This window comes from Rattus rattus, chromosome 5, assembly GCF_011064425.1.
Source record: "Rattus rattus isolate New Zealand chromosome 5, Rrattus_CSIRO_v1, whole genome shotgun sequence".
Taxonomy (NCBI): Eukaryota; Metazoa; Chordata; class Mammalia; order Rodentia; family Muridae; genus Rattus; species Rattus rattus.
Window position 1 is genome coordinate 102,174,676 of NC_046158.1, and position 19,776 is coordinate 102,194,451.

A 19,776-nucleotide genomic window follows, 5' to 3' on the forward strand; every position below is an offset into this window, starting at 1 on the left:
TCCACCTGACCTTTGGTAATAACAGAACCCTGCTGCTGTAGGGCCATTAGCCCAGATGTGGCCCCTCATAGCAGCACAGAACAGGACCCCACCATGGTCCCAGGTGGTATAACTGTCTATTAACATCAGGTTGCTCTACTACCCTCCAGTCTCTTGTTCTACTTGTCTTTACAGTGCTCCCAACCCTTCTGTTTCTCTTTCTTTCCATTTCTTCATCACTGTCTTGATCCTCTTAGTGGTGCCCGGGGTCTCTGAGTGTCTGGGGTCATCTCAGGAGTGGTCTCAGGAGCACTGTGCACTGCTTGAGCTTTATTCATTATGGCACCCAGCAGGGATCATCTTGGGCATGGTCTGTACCCCATCTGTATCCCAGCCTTCATAGTGGTCAACTGGTGGTCTGTCTCATGCTAGCCTTCTGCCCAGGCCCCATGGTGCCAGTCTGGTTGTCATCTTAATCTTGCTCCTCTCCTGGCCTGTCCAAGCGATGCCATGCAAGCATCTTCTGTCTTGGGCTCACTCCCATCTGGAGCTCTCAGTCTCAGATGACATTCTTCTAGTCTTCAGCTTGTTCCTGGTACTGGGAGCTATGGGGCCTGCCTTGGGGTCAACTTAGGCTAGCCCTCTTGAGCCCCTTAGTGTTGGGTTAGTAGTTGTCTCAGGATCACTTATTTTCAGGGAAAGTTAGGCTATTAATCATTTAGATGTTCATAGACCAGAACACTGAGTGTAGAAGTAGCCTCTCTCTTCTCTGCCACCTACTGATGCACATGCGACACAGTAGCCACACCTGCAATACTTATAGGGGCAGGCAGAAAATACAAAAAAGTTAAACATATAATATGCTAAACTCTTACTGTGTGAGAATTATACACACACTTGTATTATATATACATATTATATATATTTAAAATAAAATTTGGTATATATGTATATACATATATGTGTCTATTCATCTATCAGTCATCTATCATCTACTGACATATCTCTATCTCTATATCTCTAATATATTAGTAAAAATATAGACAAAGTGTCACATAGGACATATTACAGGGCATTAAATTGGCTAATTTAAAATGTAAGGAGAATAGGAGACAAATGGGAATTAAATGACCATTCTCTATGTGTCTTTATATTACTATGTAGTATTGTATATACACTTATATCTCATAAATATGTGTTAGTTTGAATTTTAATTTTTAGCTAACATATTCTATTTGATGCTTCATTTTTAAAATTAGAACACTAGTAATTGGTTTCACTATGGTATTTTCATACATAATTTGCATTTTTGTTTCTGTTTTGTTGTTGTATATTCTTTTTTTCATATATATTTCAAATGTTATTCCCTTACCCAGTTTCCTGGAAATAAGTCCCCTGTCCCCTCTCAGACCATCCCCATGTCCTTACCCTGACATTCCCCTACACTGGGGTCCAGCCTTGGCAGGACCAAGGGCTTCTCCTTCCATTGGCACCCCAAAAGGCTATCCACTGCTACATACGCAGCTGGAGCCACAGGTCAGTCCATGTATAGTCTTTGGGTAGTTGTTTAGTCCTTGGGAACTCTGGTAGGTTGGCATTATTGTTCTTATGGGGTTAAAAGTCCCTTCAGATCTTTCAATCCTTTCTCTAGCTTCTCCAACAGGGATCCCATTCTCAGTTCAATGATTTGCTGCAAGCTTTGCCTCTGAATTTGACATGCTCTGGCTGTGACTCTCAGGAGACAGCTATATTCTGCTCCTGTCAGAATATATGCACTTCTTAGCTTCCTCTGATCTAGTTTATGTGACTGTATATGTATGGACTGTATATTCATGTGGGGAAGGTTCTGAATGGCCATTATATCAGACTCTGCTCTAAACTTTGCCTCCATATCTCCTCCTATGAATATTTTTGTTCCACCTTTTAAGAAGAACTGAAGCAGCTGCACTTTGGTCATCCATCTTCTTGAGCTTCATGTGGTCTACAGATTTTATCTTGGGCAATTTGAGCTTTTGGGCTAATATCCACTCATCAGTGAACAGTAGTACACTGTTGTCTAGATGTACCACATTTTCTGTATCCATTCCTCTGTTGAAGGGCATCTGGGTTCTTTCCAGCTTCTGGCTATTATAAATGAGGCTGCTTTGATTATAGTGGAGAATGTTTTTTTCTTGTATGTTTGAGCATCTTATGGGTGTATGTCCAGGAGAGGTATAGCTGGGTCATCAGGTAGTGCAATATGCAATTTTCTGAGGAACCTCCAGACAGATTTCCAGTGGTTGTACCAGGTTGCAACCTGAACAACAAAGGAGGAGTGTTCCTCTTTCTGCACATCCTTGCCAGCATCTGCTGTCACTTGAGTTTTGATCTTAGCCATTCTGACTGGTGTGAGGTGGAATCTCAGGGTTGTTTGATTTGCATTTCCTTGATGACTAAGGATGTTGAACATTTCTTTAGGTACTATCAGCCATTCAATATTCCTCAGCTGAGAATTCTTTGTTTAGCAATGTACCCCATTTTTGATAGGGTTTGCTCTCTGGCATTTAAATTCTTGAGTTCTTCTATATTTTGGATACTAGCCCTCTATCAGATGTAAGATTGTTAACGATCTTTTCCCAATCTGTTGGTTGCCTTTTTGTCCTAATGACAGTGTCCTTTGCCTTACAGAACCTTTGTAGTTTTATGAGGTTCCATTTGTTGATTCTTGATCTTAGAGCATGAGCCATTGGTGTTCTGTTTAAGAAAATTTCCCCACTGACCATGTATTCAAGGCTCTTTCCCACATTTTCTTCTATTAGTTTGAGTGTATCTGGTTTGATGTGGAGGTCCTTGATCCACTTGGACTTAAGCTTTGCACAGGGTGATAATAATGGATCGATTTGCATTTGTCTACATGATGATCTCCAGTTGAATCAGCTCTATTTGTTGAAAACACTATCAACCATTGGATGCTATTAGCGCCTTTGTCAAAGATAATCGACCATAGGTGTATGGGTCCATTTCTGGGTCTTCAATTCTATTCCATTGATCTACCTACCATATTGTACCAATACCATACAATTTTTATGACTATTGCTCTTTAATATTGCTTGAGGTCAGGGATGGTTATTCCCCCAGAAGTTCTTTTATTGTTGCATATAATTTTTGTTTTCCTGGGTTTTTTGTTATTCCAAATGAATTTGCAAATTGCTCTTTCTAACTCTTTGAAGAATTGAGTTTGGATTTTGAATGGGGATTGAATTGAGTCTGTAGATTGCTTTTGGCAAAATCACCATTTTTCCTATATTAATCCTGCCAATCCGTGAGTAGGGAAGGTTTTTCCATCTTCTGAGATCTTCTTCAATTTCTTTATTCAGAGACTTGAAGTTCTCATCATACAGATCTTTCACTTTCTTGGTTAGTCACGGTGACGTATTTTATGTTATTAGGGACTATTGTGAAGCGCGTCATTTCCCTAATTTCTTTCTCAGCCTGTTTATCCTTTGAGTAGAAGAAGGCTACTGATTTGTTTGAGTTAATTTTATACCCAGCCACTTTGGTGAAGTTGTTTGTCAGCTTTAGTAGTTCTCTGGTGGAACTTTTGGGATCACTTAAATATACTATCATATCATCTGCAAATAGTAATATTTTGACTTCTATAATTTGCATTTTTATCTTCCTCTCTACTTCACAAAGAAACAACCCCAACATCTAACCTTCCTTACCTATTATGCTGCTTTTTCTTTTGTATCATATATATTTTTTCATCTCCTGTGTCTTTAAAACCTCTTCTCTCACCTCTTGTGGTACCTTTTTTAATTATATGGTATAGATGCACATTCACAGCATCACATGAATATACATATGCATATATGTGTGCCTAGACATCTGAACTTATAAAAATTAAAATAAGATATTCATGAGAACAATTTTTTTCTTTTTTCTGAGCCTGAGTTATTTTATTTAACATAATAATTTCCTTTTTTATCTATATTAACTTGAGTATTTCTTATTTACATTTCGATTGTTATTCCCTTTCCCGGTTTCTGGGCCAGCATCCCCTTAACCCCTCTCTCTCCCCTTCTACATGGGTGTTCCCCTCCCCATCCTCCCCCACTACCGCCCTCCCCCCAACAATCACATTCACTGGGGGTTCAGTCTTGGTAGGACCAAGGGCTTCCCCTTCCACTGGTGCTCTTACTAGGCCATTCATTGCTACCTATGAGGTTGGAGCCCAGAGTCAGTCCATGTATAGTCTTTGGGTAATGGCTTAGTCCTGGAAGCTCTGGTTGGTTGGCACTGTTGTTCATATGGGGTCTCGAGCCCCTTCAAGCTCTTCCAGTCCTTTCTCTGATTCCTTCAATGGGAGTCCTGTTCTCAGTTCAGTGGTTTGGTGCTAGCATTCGCCTTTGTATTTGTTGTATTCTGGCTGTGTCTCTCAGGAGAGATCTACATCCGGTTCCTGTCGGCCTGCACTTCTTTGCTTCATCCATCTTATCTAGTTTGGTGGCTGTATATGTATGGGCCACATGTGGGGCAGGCTCTGAATGGGTGTTCCTTCTGCCTCTGTTTTAAATTTTGCCTCCCTATGCCCTCTCAAGGATATTATTGTTCCCCTTTTAAAGAAGGAGTGAAGCATTCGCATTTTGGTCATCCCTCTTGAGTTTCATGTGTTCTGTGCATCTAGGGCAATTCAAGCATTTGGGCTAATAGCCACTTATCAATGAGTGCATACCATGTGTGTTTTTCTGTGATTGGGTTACCTCACTCAGGATGATATTTTCCAGTTCCAGTCATTTGCCTATGAATTTCATAAAGTCATTGTTTTTGATAGCTGAGTAATATTCCATTGTGTAGATGTACCACATTTTCTGTATCCATTCCTCTGTTGAAGGGCATCTGGGTTCTTTCCAGCTATTCATCTGGCTATTATAAATAAGGCTGCTATAAACATAGTGGAGCATGTGTCTTTGTTATATGTTGGGGAATCTTTTGGGTATATGCCCAAGAGAGGTATAGCTGGGTTTTCTCCCTTTGTGGTTTCTTTATTGCTTCTATTTCCATTTTTAATTCCTTCACCTCTTTGATTGTGTTTTCCTCTAATTCTTTCCCAGATTTTTGCATTTCCTCTCTTTAGGCTTCTGCTTGTTCATTTGTGTTTTCCTGCTTTTTCATATATTTGGTTGTGAGCCTAGCCTTTAACGGCTGAGCCATCTCTCCAGCCCTCCTGCTTTTCTCTAAGGGAGTTCTTTATGTCTTTCTTGAAGTCCTCCATCATCATGATCAAATGTAATTTTAAATCTAGATCTTGCTTTTCTGGTGTGTTTGGATATTCAGTGTTTGCTTTGGTGGGAGAATTGAGCTCCAATGTTTCCATGTAGTCTTGGTTTCTGTTGCTTGGGTTCCTGTGCTTGCCTCTTGCCATCATGTTGTCTTTGGTGTTACCTTGTTCTGCTATTTCTGACAGTGGTTAGACCATCCTATAATCCTGTGTGTCAGGAGTGCTGTAGACCTGTTTTCTTGTTCTATTTCAGCCAGTTGTGGGAACAGAGTGTTCTGCTTTCAGGCTTGTAGTCTTTCCTGTCTACTGGTCTTCAGGCGTTCCTGTGGGCGTGTCTGCCCCTCTGAAGGTGTAGCTCTCCCTGCCATGGGATTTGCATGCAGGGAGCTGTTTGCCCGGTTCCCTTCATTTCCGGGTGGTGTCTGGACCACAGTGTTGAGTGCCCCTCTCTTCCTTCTCAGACGCCCTATATAGTTTCCTCTTGGGCCAGGGATGTGGCCAAGGGTGGGCAGTAGTGGTGTTCTCTCCTGCCCTGCAGTCTCAGGAGTGCCCACCTGTCTGGGTGATGAGCTCTCTCTCCCATGGATTTTTGGAGCAGGGAGCTGTGGGCCGGGATCAGCGAGGTTCCGGCCCCAGCTAGACACCGGAAGTGCTCGGTCCCAGAGGAATTTTGCTGTTGTGTGTCCTGATTCCACCAGGCAGGTGACTAGTAGCAGAAAAGTTGCTCTTACCTCTGGTCTAGGTCCTAGAGTCACTCCTCAGAGCTGGGTTTCAGCTCTCCATGAGGGCAACAACCAGAAGGGCCTGCCCTGCCTTTGCTCGGGACCCTGTGCACATGGGGCCATGATGGCTCTAGGTGTTTTCCTCTAGAGTCAGAGATGTGGGCAGAGAGTAGTCTCCTCTGGCTTTCCAGGCATGTCTGCCCCTCTGGTGCTCTATTTACTTTCTTAAGGATTACCATTTTGTATTGGTTAATCAATTAGTGTGTGCTAAAATTTTTAAATAAAATTTCTGAATTTAACTTTGAAAAATGATTGAAACACCACATCACTGAAAGAAACATATTTTATGTATTATCCAAGCCATGTTTGCTGATGCTCACTCACTCTTATAATGTATGCTCCAGTGAGTTGATTTTTGAGATGAGACAGCATAGACTATTACTCATTTAAACTTTAGGTATAAGTGTTAAGTAACTATTTACATTATTTAATTTTCTGAGTGCTTAACTATAATTAACATAATTTTCCTGAATGTAATTGATTCATATATATATATATATATATGAATCAATTGATAAAATTTTAGACAATAATACACATCATACATGTTGAAAAAATATCTAGGAGTCAAATTTGCTTTAACAGAGTTTAACAAGAGAAATCAATATTCTGAATATTTTCAGAAATCGTGTTTTAAATTTATACTTATGTTTGTATGTGTGCATTGCTCAAACATCCCATACCTGTGCTCAATTTTCTGCTCCACACTTCTACCTGCTTTCTCAGAAGCCTGCTAAACTCAAAGATACTAGATAACCCCTCCATTCCCAATATGTCCTTGTCTGCCAATTTCCCTAAAAGTACCACTAACAGCAGTAAACCGTATGCCATACCCTGTACCTCATTTTCTGCTCCACAACTCTGCCTGCTTTCCAGAGGGCCTCCCAGTCCCAGGGACACTGGATAAGCCCGTCTTAATCCCCTGGACCACATTTTCCAGCCCACAATCCACCTTTCTTCCCTGTAGGTGAGTCATCACCAAGGACCGCAGGCAACACTGGTACTAGAAATCCCAGAAGCAAGAGTAGTGCCCCAAATCCCAGAGGTCAAAAAACCCCAGGAGAGATACCCTAATGTACCTGAAGACTAGCTAATCACCAGAACTCCAGGTCATTCAGTGCAGTAGATAGAAAAGAAGCAGATACCAAGGGAAAAGCATCCTAAAACACTCACCCAACACTCAGAAATCAGCATCTAAACCTATAATAACCACAAAACTCAGATGGCTAAAGGATAGTATAAAAACAGTTAATAACATTGAGGCCAATGGTGGACCACTGGAGCTTGAATATCATAATACAATAAGCTCTGAATATCTAAACACAGTTTCCATTCACTCTCCTAGTCCTCTGGGCTTCACTCCTTTCATCACTCATACCTGATCCTGCCCCCTTTTATCCTACCCTCTCCTCTCCCACCAAAGTTCCTCCCTATGTCAGCCTCTCATGGTTATCTTTTTCTTCCTAAGTTAAATTGAAGAATGCTAACTTGGGCCTTCCTTCTTGTTAAACTTCTTAAAATCTGTGGTGTGGACCATGGTTATTCTTTACTTTCAGGCTAATATCTTCTTATCATTGAATATATACCATGCATGTCATTTTGGGTCTGGGCTACCTCACTTAGGATGATATTTTCTAGTTCTATGTATCTGCCTGCTAAATCCAAGACGTCCTTGGTTTTACTAGCTAAATAGTATTCTACTGTGTAAATGAACCACATTTTCTGTATGCATTCTTCAGTTGAATGATATTTGGGGTTGTTTCTAGATTCAGGCTATCAAAAATAAGGCTGCTATGAACATAGTGGGGCACATGTCCTTGTGGTATGGCAAAACATCTTGGGTATATGCCTAGGAGTGATATAACTGGATCTTCAGATAGAACTATTTCCATTTTTTTGGAGGAACCATCAGATTGATTTCCAGAGTGGTTGTCCCAGAGTGCAATCCCACAAGCTATGGAGTTTTCTCCTTTCTCCACATCTTTGCCAGCATGTGCTGTTCCTTTATCTCATCCTGTTCTAATTGTCATAAGGTGGAATCTCAGGGTCATTTTGATTTTCATTTCCATGATGACTAAAGATGCTGAATATGTCTTTAAATGCTTCTCAGCCATTCAGGAATCCTCTATTGAGAATTCTCTGTTTAGTTCTGTAAACCAATTTTTATTGAGTTATTTGGGGATTGTTTTGGAGTCTAACTTCTGGGATTCTTTATGTATTTTGGATATTAGTCCTCTATTGGCTTTAGGGTTAATGAATATCTCTTCTCTATCTATAGGTTACCATTTTGTTTTATTGATAGTGCCCTTTCCTTACAAAGGCTTTGCTGAATAAGTCTCCCATTTATCAATTGTTGATTTTAGAGCCTGATCCATTGGTAATCTGTTCAGGATATTTTCCCCTTTGCCATGCATTCAAGGCTATTTTCCACTTTCTCTTCTTTAAGATTGAATGTATCTGGTCACTCCAAACTCATGTACCTCTAAGTCCTCCAGTAAATACTTTAGCCAATTTTATTTCCAATACTTCTAAATCAAGGAACAAGGTTTACACAACAGAAGCTTCTAAATATGAGAACTCATTACACCTTTGGTTATAGAAGTTAGCATAAAATACATAGCAGCAGATCAAACCTCAAGATAGGGTTCTATCTTCTCTCATTATTTGAGAATGTCATTAAGTTCCCCTTCATATATTTTAGGAAGTTTTCACTGTTCTAGATTTTCTTTCCACCCCTCAAATGCTTTTCATTTCTATTCCTCCATGTATGACCTCCCTAACCCCAAACTCCCCTCCACTTTCCCACCTGATCCTCCTGTTCCCATCCTTCCATCTGTCGTTAAAGACATGAAATCTATCCAATTTCCCCTCTGTGGAAGATCTGTTCATTTAAAGGGTCCCCATTTCCCTCCTCTGTACCTAGGCATTCAGGGTCTACAGATTGTAGTTAACATTTTTTTAACATCTAATAGCCGCATATAGATAAATATTTATCTGTCTACTTCTGTGTTATCTCACTTAGTGTCCCACGCTATCTCGCCAGCAAGAACATGCGGGGACACACGAATCCTATTGCAGCTAAAACGTTTATTGAATCTTAAAGAGAGGGCGCCAGGGCGCCAGCATGGCGCGGCTTATATACACCCTAGCGCGGCGCATCCACACCTGATTGGTCGCTTACCCATGATCTCATTAGGCATGCCCCGGAGTGGGCAAAGACCTGGCACGAAGGCACTCTTGCACATGCGCACACAGTTAACTTCCTGAAAGGAAGTCGGGTGGCGCGGCGGAGGCCAGCGCCATCTTGTAATGGTGAAAGCTATCCCGGCTTTCCACGTTGGGTGCAGCGGAAGCCAGCGCCATCTTGTGGTGGCAAATGTTATTGCGGCCCTCTACATCTCCCCCTTATTGTTTTATTAATAACAATAAATTATTGTCTAGGCTGGTCTAGGTCCTTGCAGTTACGTCCATCTGCTGCGGCTCCTGTCTCAGGTCGTTCCTCTATGTCACAGCCTTATCCGTCGAAGGGTAACCCTATCGCCACCGGGCCCCGTGTCTTAGATTGGTCTGTGCATGAGGAAAGTTGCCTGTCTCTGGATACCGCAGTGCTGTGTGACAGTAACTGTTAAATGACCTAGGGCGAACTCTATAAAAGAAGCCAGCCAGAAAATGAGTTAGTGGGGAAATCATAATCACCCTATCGTGTGCAATGAGGAAACCTCAGCGATGTAGAAGGGCTGATCAAAGAATCATTGAGTCTCTCTCATCCCAGTGTAAGAGCAGAGAACTCAGATATTGACTAATTCTTGAGCATAGATAACCAAATTCTAGGGGAGGCCCCTTGTTCAATGGCCACAAGTGCTTGAGTGATAACGACCTTGTCACGTTTCTGTTGAGATCTGAGTTTGCAAACCAACCATAGCATGAACACTAATCCACAGCATAGGGCTATACCAAACAGAGCCACCCCCGATAAGTAGTGGGCACATCATCTGGTTCTCCTCAGCTGTTACCACCAAGGGCCGTAGTCAAGCCGCTCCTATAATAAAATTTAGAATTCCCAATTGTTAGCAACTACTCCAGAAAGTTCACCCACTGTGTTTGTCTAACAATAGATTGGGGGAGGGTAACACCAGACACTGTAGACACAATGGTTGTAGCAGTAAATGGCTGCTACAATAGCAGCGAAAATAGCAAGGTCTTTCCCAGGACAGTTCAGGATCAGCCATTCTTCTCTGGAACAACCAGCAGGCAATGGAACCATGTCTGAGATCTGCATAACCAGGACAGAGTTCCCCAGTCCACAGCAGCTTCACGCAGGTGGCATTCCTGTGAAGCTACCGACTGCAAGATGACAACACCAGTCAAGGCAGCAAGAGTCACCAGGGAAATGAGGGGGACAGGAGTAACAGCTGGAGTCCAGTCTTCTCCAGGAAGCAGCAGTGCACAGAGGGTCAGAGAGCAGGCCACAGTGGGACGGGACACACGCAGCGGTAACACTGACTGCAGCAACGCCAAAATCTCTGTGATGACAAAAGATGAGGGGGAATCTTCCATCTTCCTCTCAGAGCAGAGGAATGACTCCAGGGACCCGAACCAGGAGAGTTGAATCTTCATGCTACCAGGATCAGCAAGTCTCACCAGCCACTCAGGCAGCTGGCATACTCTTGTAGCATCCTGTAGAAAAAACACAAACATTCCCTCTTCCCCATATAAAATATCTGGACAGGATCATGTCAATATGTGGATCTTTCTATTTCACCTAGGCAGAAGTATGCCTAGTTGTAGGGTGCCATAAACACTCAAGGGTTCCTTGGCATCCAAATTTTAAAATTGAAATAAAAGGAGTATTATTAAATAATTGTATAGCATACATAGCATTCAGGGATATAACTCCCCCTTTTTATTTATTAAGATATAAACTGTCTAGTATCATTGTCTTCCCTCGTTAAGGGGTCCAGGCATTCTAGTTTGAGTTCTTAAATGTCCTATAAAGGAACAGTACTTAGTGTTCTTAACCACTAAGCCATTTCTCTAGCACCTCACAAATTTTATTTACCTAAACATAAGCATTAATTAGAAATGTCAAATCCTGTAAATATTGTCCAATTTCAGTCTTACTAGAAATCTCTGAGCTGGCAGGATGAGGCTGGGAATTGAAAGTAAGCAAATGGAGTCTTCCTCTTTTCATATCAACTCCATTAAAAAATTCCATTTTAAAGAGCTGGGTCTATGGTTTTGTTAGTTGTCTGAGCCAGAGCACTGAAAGAACAGTGAGTTGTCAGACAATTCACACTGAAATCATCACTCACTGATTTCATGTAGAAACCTTGTCTCTAGTAAAGCATTAAGTAATTGAAATCAATTGTAAACCACAAGCCACACATTGACTATCAGTATATGAATTGAAAGCTTGATTTTTAAAACAGTAGCTAAAGCACAGAATTTAATAATCTGTGCTGAAGCAGCAGAAACTCGAGAATAAACAAGTGATCCAATCATACATGTAGCCTTTTCATTAGATGAACCACTTATAAATACAGTAAGCGCATTTTCTATGGGTTGTATGCACAAATATACAGGAAGTACAAAAGCATGTAAAGAGTAAAATTATCAATTTGCCTGAAAAATTTGTATAAGTAATAGGCCGAATATCAGTATTTTGTAATAACCAATTTAATTGTTGTTTGGAATAAGGTATGTTTTACCAGGTTTCTTTTTAAAATACTTTCATGACTCTAGCCTACAATTTTGTATTAACACAACTGAAGCTTTATCTCCAATGTGGATAACAAAGACCTAAGTCCTCTGGCAAGATGAGGTACTTAGCCAATTAACATATCCTTAGAAGCTTAAAATTAGTTTTAAATATTCTTTTCTGGAGTAGTGTAACAGCTACTCCCCAAATATTAAAGCTCATTTTGAGAGCAGAGGTCTGTAGTAAAAATTTCCATACACACTGAAAGATTCAAAGTTCTAACTTTTTACATTGAAGAAGCAACAAAATTACATAATATAAGGCTGTTAGCCATTCCTAATGATATCACTTTATGGGCTCTCTAAAATTATAAGCAAGCTCACGAAATGAAAACTCAAAAACAATCCTCTAAATCTATCTTGAAATGGCAGTTGGAGTAAACAAACTGGCTGTAGTGTTCTCACAAGTTCCAAAACCTCATCAATCCTTTGTAAATCCTGTAACATTCTCTACCTGTTTGATTTTTCTTAATTACAAATAAGTTTGAGTTAGTCAGTGCAACACTGGCAATCCTTAATCACAATCTTTCAGTTCTCCTTGTAACACCAGAACACAGCCACAACTTTGGAAAGTCACCTGAGTTCTGAGTACTGACTAGGCAGCTGTTCTTGGGGCAGTGGAATTAGCATCAAAATACAGATAGCTTCAGGGCAAACCACAATTTTGGAAAGCAAAACTCAACCTCCAACAATCTAGTCTCCAAAATCCAGTCTCTAAAACACCGAGTCTATCCTTCATGTTACAAAGTTTGACTGCCAATTCCTACATATGAACACATGATGGTGTAGTCTCCAGTACCTCAACAAAGAGACATTGTCCTAAATTCTTTTAGAAGCCTGGTTTCTAGAATAAAAATTCCATAAAAATATTACCTCAATTTAGACCTGATTCCCTAGGTTGGCTCATGCCACATGTTGTCTAGAATGACTTCATCCAAATTACCAGCTTTATGTCAACGTTCTGTTAACAATATTATACTTTTTAAACCATATCCAATAACTTAAAAGCCAATAGTCCATAACCAAGGCATGTAGAGCATATTTATACATTTGAAACCAATGAGAAACAAAATTGAAGTGGCTACACATATCTTTAATATTTAGACCAAGCACTATTTTTACCTTTTTAGCTATGATTTTAAGAGAAACACCTTGCCACCTGTTGAGTCAAATAATCAGCTCATGCAGACGCTCATCCCCGGGCAGCTTCTCCAGCTGACCTAGACTCCTGGCTACAGATAGAGGGCTCTAAAGGCCTGATTGAAACTGTTTTTTATTCATTTGTTCCTTTTTTGAAACGAGTTAAAACAAAATCAAGATATGAACGACTGGCAGATAAAGTTTTTACCATTTTCTCTTTTGAACATGAAACATAAAACATTTAAGCAACAGAAACAAAAAGCCACAGACATAAACTGACATACATGGACAGCTTGGTGCACCAAGGACAGACAATAGACAAAGAGGGAAAAAACCAGATGGTGTCAGCAGAGAGGTAGGATTTCCCCTTTCCCACCACTTCCACGGTGACCATCCACTCGAGTGGAGTTGATATGGACGATGGATTGTCTCAATTCCTGGACTAGTCCATCAATGTGTTGAAACCAAATTCCTGTAAGATACTGAGATATATTACGGGACATTCACAAATGGTATGGAAGTGAAACACAGTCCTGAATATTTTTACTCACAACCCAATTACATTAACTCCATCAAGCTGTGCATGGGCGTTGAGATGTCCTTTTGTTTGATTCTCCTGAATAAATTTTCAGGCGGTCTACCTCTATCAAATCTGATCAGTATGACTCTGTGAAGCTCTTCTTCATAGCGAGCTGCCTCATCTTCTAAATCCTCTTCCTCAGAGGAGCCAAGCTCGTCTGTCTCTGAGCTATCAAGCTCTGAAGCCTTTAATTCCTTTACCGGATAAAGACTTCTCCTTTTCAAGACTTTTTTCTCCTTTCTCTGTTTCATCTCTCCCGGGGCGTTTTTTCCCCAACCTCTCGCTTCCTCAGATCTGAAGTCCTTGGAAGGGCCTGTCTGTTTATATTTATCTTTTCTCCTTGAGCTCTTTAATTTTTTTATCCCAATCTGTTTCTGACATGCCATCTTGTACCTCCCCTAGCACTCTCTGCCCTGCTATTACAGCTGGGCGGCTCCCATACGACCTCTGACGCTATCTGGCAGCAGCCAAAAATTCAAAAACCAATAGAGAAAGCATGAAGGCTGCTAAAACGATAACAAAAACTTCTGCCGCATCTTCTAGCGGGGGAGTGAAGTGGAACAGATCAAGACTAAGCATATCTCTCAGAGCCTTACCCGCGTCCTGCAGCTTTTGGATTCTCTCCGCGGACGGAGGACCTCTCTCTCTCTCGGCACCTGGTGATGGTGTGGCATTTCTATCCCGGGTTCTCAGCACCAGATGTCCCGCGCTATCTCACCAGCAAGAACACGCGGGGACACACGAATCCTACTGCAGCTAAAATGTTTATTGAATCTTAAAGAGAGGGCGCCAGGGCGCCAGCATGGCGTGGCTTATATACACCCTAGCACGGCGCATCCACACCTGATTGGTCGCTTACCCATGATCTCATTAGGCACACCCCGGAGTGGGCAAAGACCTGGCACAAAGGCACTCTTGCATATGCGCACACATTTAACTTCCTGAAAGGAAGTCGGCTGACGCGGCGGAGGCCAGCGCCATCTTGTAATGGCGAAAGCTATCCCGGCTTTCCATGTTGGGCGCAGAGGAAACCAGCGCCATCTTGTGGTGGCGAAAGTTATTGCAGCCCTCTACAATTTAGGATTATTTTTATTTCCATTTATATTTGCCCTTAATGATAGCATTCTTTTTAGAACAGTTGAATAATACTCCATTGTGAAAATGCACTACATATTTTTTGTCCATTCTTCAGTTGAGGTACATCTAGATTGTTACCAGTTTCTGGCTATTATAAATAGAGCAGCAAAGGTCGTTGTGATAAGGTGAGGAAATCTTTAGGTATATGCCCAAGGGTTGTGCCAATGTATTTTAGGTAGGTTGATACCCAGATTTTTGACTAACTGTCATTCTGATTTCCATATAGATGTACAGGTTGCACTCCCACCAGCAATAGATGAGTGCTCCCTTAATGAATATGTTTTTCATTCATTCTTCGAGATTACAATATAGTATGTTTTAATCACATGTTTCTTAGTGAATCTCGAAATGTTATTTTTTGTCTTAGGAAGAGGTCTTTATTTCTATCTTCGGCTTCATTTATAACCTAATTTTCAGTCCTCATGTCTTTTCTTTTCATTTATTTATTTATACATTCCACATCCCAATCATTGCCCCCAACAGGTGTGAGGCCAGTTTGCAAGTTCCAGGAGAGCCAGGGCTATGTAGAGACACTCTGTATCAAAAACAAAACAAAACAAAAAGCAAACTATAAAACCAGAAATGTAAAACACTGTGTTGGGTAGATTTTTTTAAAGTTGACACAAACATAGATATACCCTGGAAGAGAGATTCTAACTGAGGAATCAACTATATCAAATTGGCCTACACATATTTCTGTGGGGCATTTCTTCATTACTAATGTATGTCAGAGGGTCCAGTTAGGCACAAGCAGTGCTGTCCCACAGCAGATCAGCCTCTTTATGTTGAGATTATATAAGGAAAGTTTTATAGAGTCCTTGAACTGCAAAATGATCCAAAGCATTCAAATTTAGTTACCCATACAAAATGTTATTGCAAAATCTCTGAGTCTAGAGACATGTGCTTGATGCCAGCCATGAAATAAACTAAAATTGAACTTTCTACTATTCCTTACTACAATAGAAAACATATGTGGAAGACTTCTACCAAAATAAATTTATAATTATGAAAATCCCCCCCCCCCTATCTAACTCCATGCTCCTGGCAGCTACCAAGTTTACAGCCTCCTGTGCTATTCTTTTAAAGATCTTTATGTTTACAACTTCTCTCATATATTTTTATGGAAAGAAGATGAAGAGCCTGCAAGAGGGATTTCATGATTCCTGGTAACATATTTGGTCTTGGTAAATTACTCACATGATCCAGAAACCTTTACTAGATCAATCCATTTCCAAGATATATCTCAAGATCTATTCAGTCCTTGATAGCAACTCCATTGGAAAATAAACCTTTCAGCAAACAAAGCTTTTAGTTATGTAAAACTGTAATTATCACGTTATTCACATGGATTTTTTGCAGATATTTAAAATATATTTTATTATTTTTAATTACATTCATGTGTTTCAGTCTCTCTGTGTTTATGTGTGCATGAGTTCAGGGTGCCATAGAAGAGAGAGTAGTTGGATATCTTTGGAACTAGTATTTTGGTGATTGTGAGCCACCTAACATGGGTAGTGGGAACTAAACTTATGCCTTCTGGAAGCCCTGTATTCTTAAACAAATCACTGATTTAAATATTTAGAAATGTTATAAATTAAATACATAGCATAGTTCAAATCCTTTGAAAGTATAATATGAAATATACATATATGTATATATATCTATATATGTACATATTTAGAATAAATATAATACTTAATGTCTTGTCTTGTATATTCATATATCTATATCTATATCTATATCTATATCTATATCTATATCTATATCTATATCTATATCTATCTATCTATATATATATATATATATCACAGTGGTATTCTTGAGAAAGAAAATAGACGTGATTTTATATACACTACACATGTCGTTATTATGTGTTTAGGAGTATGTGTTCATAGTATAAATAAAAATGACATAAATTTGAGAGACAGTGAGAAGGTTGAATTCGAAGGGAACAAAGGGAAGAGAGAAAGTGATATACTTACTTAAAAAAATAAAAAGTTTCAGGAACTACAAAGTAGCATTTCTAATGTGTACAGAATAATATATAAATGTTTATAAACATATCCCCCTTTTCTGAAACAATAATATAAGTGATAATGCATCAGTTATTTAATGTAACTGATACCTGTAAAATCAATAAACCTTAAAAATTCTGTATTCTTATCTTAGAAAATGTGTTATAAATATTTAGGAAAGGAACTTAATTATGCAAGTGAAAATTACATAAATAGTTAATAAACTGTTAGGAAAAACAAATGATCAAGGATGGAGAGATATAAGTAGACCACTGAAATCTTATACTTTATTATTTTACTTAGTCTTCAATATACCTTCATCCACAGGCTACATCATTTCATGTACTTGCGAAAAACACCATCTTCCTTGCCATGTTCATAAAAGCTTGCCTGACTTGCTCATTCCTCAGGCTATAAATGAAGGGGTTAAGCATGTGGGCTACTGAGGTATTTAGTATGGCAACTCCCTTGGTCAATGATGCTCCATATACAGCTGAGGGTTTAATTACATAAAAATGCAGCTTCCATAAGAGATGGAGATGACAACCATGTGGGAAGGACATATGGAAAAGGTCTTTGACCTCTTACTAGCAGAAGGAATCTTCACAATTGTTTTGATGATGTATGTGTAGGACAGAAATATTAATACCAATGTGAACATATGGATAAAGCACAAGAAAACCCCATCCTCTCAAGGAACCTTGTATCTGAACAGGAAAGTTGAAGCAGGGAAAAATAATCACAGGCATAGTGATCAATGATATTGGGCCCACTATAATCAAACTGTAGGACCAACATGAGTGCGGGGAAGATGACTGGGAAAGAAACCAGCCAGCAAGCAAACACCAGCATTATCAGACCTTCTGACTCATGATGGTCAGGTAATGCAGGGGCTTGCAGATAGCAATGTTACAGTCACAGGACATGGCAGCTAGAAGGTAAAATTCAATTTCTTCAAATAGAATAAGAAAATATAACTGTGTTATGCAGTTGTTAAAGGAAATGGTTTTATCCCCTGAGATAATGGCACCCATGAATTTTGGTATGGTGGCAGTTGTGAAGGATATTTCTAAAACAGAGAAATTCCTGAGAAAGAAATACATGGGGGTCTGGAGGTGAGAATCCAGCAGTGTGAGAGAGATGATGGTCAGGTTCCCTGTGATGCTGAGTTTGTAGGTGATGAAGTGAAAGATGAAGATCACAACCTGGAGCTTAGGCTCATCTAATAATCCCAGAAGAATAAACTCTGTAGTTTCTATATTGTCGCTCACTTTGCAGTTACTTTTTATTCTGTCCGACAGGTCTAAGTACAAAACCAGAAAGAATCAAGTAGAATTGAGGATTCTAATTGAAAACCATAACAAGGGACTGTCATATTGTTCAAGTAGTATGCTGTTTCCACCTCTGGGGAAAATTTAAAGCTTTTTCAATACCTGTGATTCTTTAATTACTTTTCTTTGCCCAGAGAACAACTCCACATTCAAGGCAGTTTGAAAAACAGTTTAGTACCAAAAATATATGCAATATGTCTCAGCTCCATGAGCCAGAAAATTATGAAAAATATTCTTTTGCAGATGTGGAGATTTCGAAAATCACTCTAAGACATTTCAGTAATGATGCTGACTTAGTACAACTCATATGAGAACAGAATGGAGGTTCCCCAAATAGGAACTTAGGAGTTAGCATATATTCCTGTGGCTCTGTAACAAGGTGTATAGCCAAGTGATGCTATTAGAAAGAGGGTTTTACTTTTCTTGTAAAGTGGGATGATCTTGCAACTGATATATACACCCAGGAAATGTGAAGAATACCATGTTGAATTTGAACCACTTACGAGCCTGAAAACAGATTAATTTCCTTTGCTCCATTTTCTCTTCTTGTAAATAAACAGTTTCTTCTGCTGATGAGCCAATATTAAAGTACAAAAGTTAACAGCGTTAACATATGTTAAACATTTGAAAATTATATCTACATGATTATGACTGTGAGTTTGTGTAGCTCAGTGTAATGACAACCAAATCATGTTTTCTCACTCCTTTATTTTCATGACATTAGCAGTAACACCTGATGTTCCCAAACATAAACCTGACATTCATTCCTGTCAATAGACCCCAATACACTGTCCTTTCCCATTTACTCCTAGATGACTTAGTGCATTCACAGGAGGACAAGATTTCATTAGTAAAGCTACTATAATATGCATTGTGCTTAGTGTGATGTTAGCGTAATGAAATAATTTGCCCAATTAATATTGGTTTTTATTTATTCACTTGATCATTCTCTTCTCTATCTACATTGTGAATGTTACTATTTTGCTTTTTACTCTGCATTATAATGAGCAATTCTCAATCGTTTACTTTATTCAATATGCTTATGTTCAAAATAACCATAATACTGAAATATAATGCTAAAATTTCTTCTGCAGATTTTTTCTTACAAAAATTATAAGAGTAGCATGCTGACACCTGAAAACACTGAGAAACTTGCTTGCCCCTACTCTATGTCATAATTCTAAATATAAAATTGGTGATGAATAAAAATACTTCTTAGAATTAAAATCATGAAAATACACATTTGATTAGTACTATATTGGTTGTGAAAATCTATCAATGCATCATATTTCTTCCTCTTTTAAGGTTATATCTACATTTCTTCTTATATGTACTTTAATTTTAAAATTTACAGGAACAATGTAATTGACTTTCCCCCTATGGATTAGACCTGGAAAGGAGAACAGGAAGCTGTGTATAGAAATGTCTTTGTTAGAGCTGGCGAATAAGAACATTTTTTCCCCATTCACATTTCTATACAGTCTTCAAAGGTCAGAAAAACAGACTTAAAGAAATTCAACTTGACTTGTTGTAAGTAAGTGATTTAATATCCAACTCTAGGGCATTGTAATATATTTTCATGTAAAAAGCATTTGTAAGAACTCAGTGGATTGGATTCATATGTCAATTAAATGAATTTGTTGCAAATTCTAAAAATTCACAGATTCCTAGACCATTAAATTATATCAATGAAATACTTTTCTTCAAAATAAAGTTTATTCCAAGTATTTAACTCATCTCTTTAGGCTCAGAATTTTAAATTTTATTCATTTACTTAAAGAAATACTCATTAGTT

At 39.2% G+C, this 19,776-nt stretch overlaps 1 non-coding gene and 1 pseudogene across 1 annotated transcript; both read right to left on the reverse strand.

The window, feature by feature from the left end:
* Nucleotides 1–677: 677 nt before the first annotated feature.
* LOC116902570 lies at nucleotides 678–809 on the reverse strand. Its single transcript, XR_004388166.1, has one exon. It is a non-coding gene; the product is annotated as a small nucleolar RNA SNORA17 (small nucleolar RNA).
* Nucleotides 810–13,951: 13,142 nt separating this feature from the next.
* LOC116900964 lies at nucleotides 13,952–18,518 on the reverse strand (annotated as a pseudogene).
* Between the last annotated feature and the right edge of the window lie 1,258 nt (nucleotides 18,519–19,776).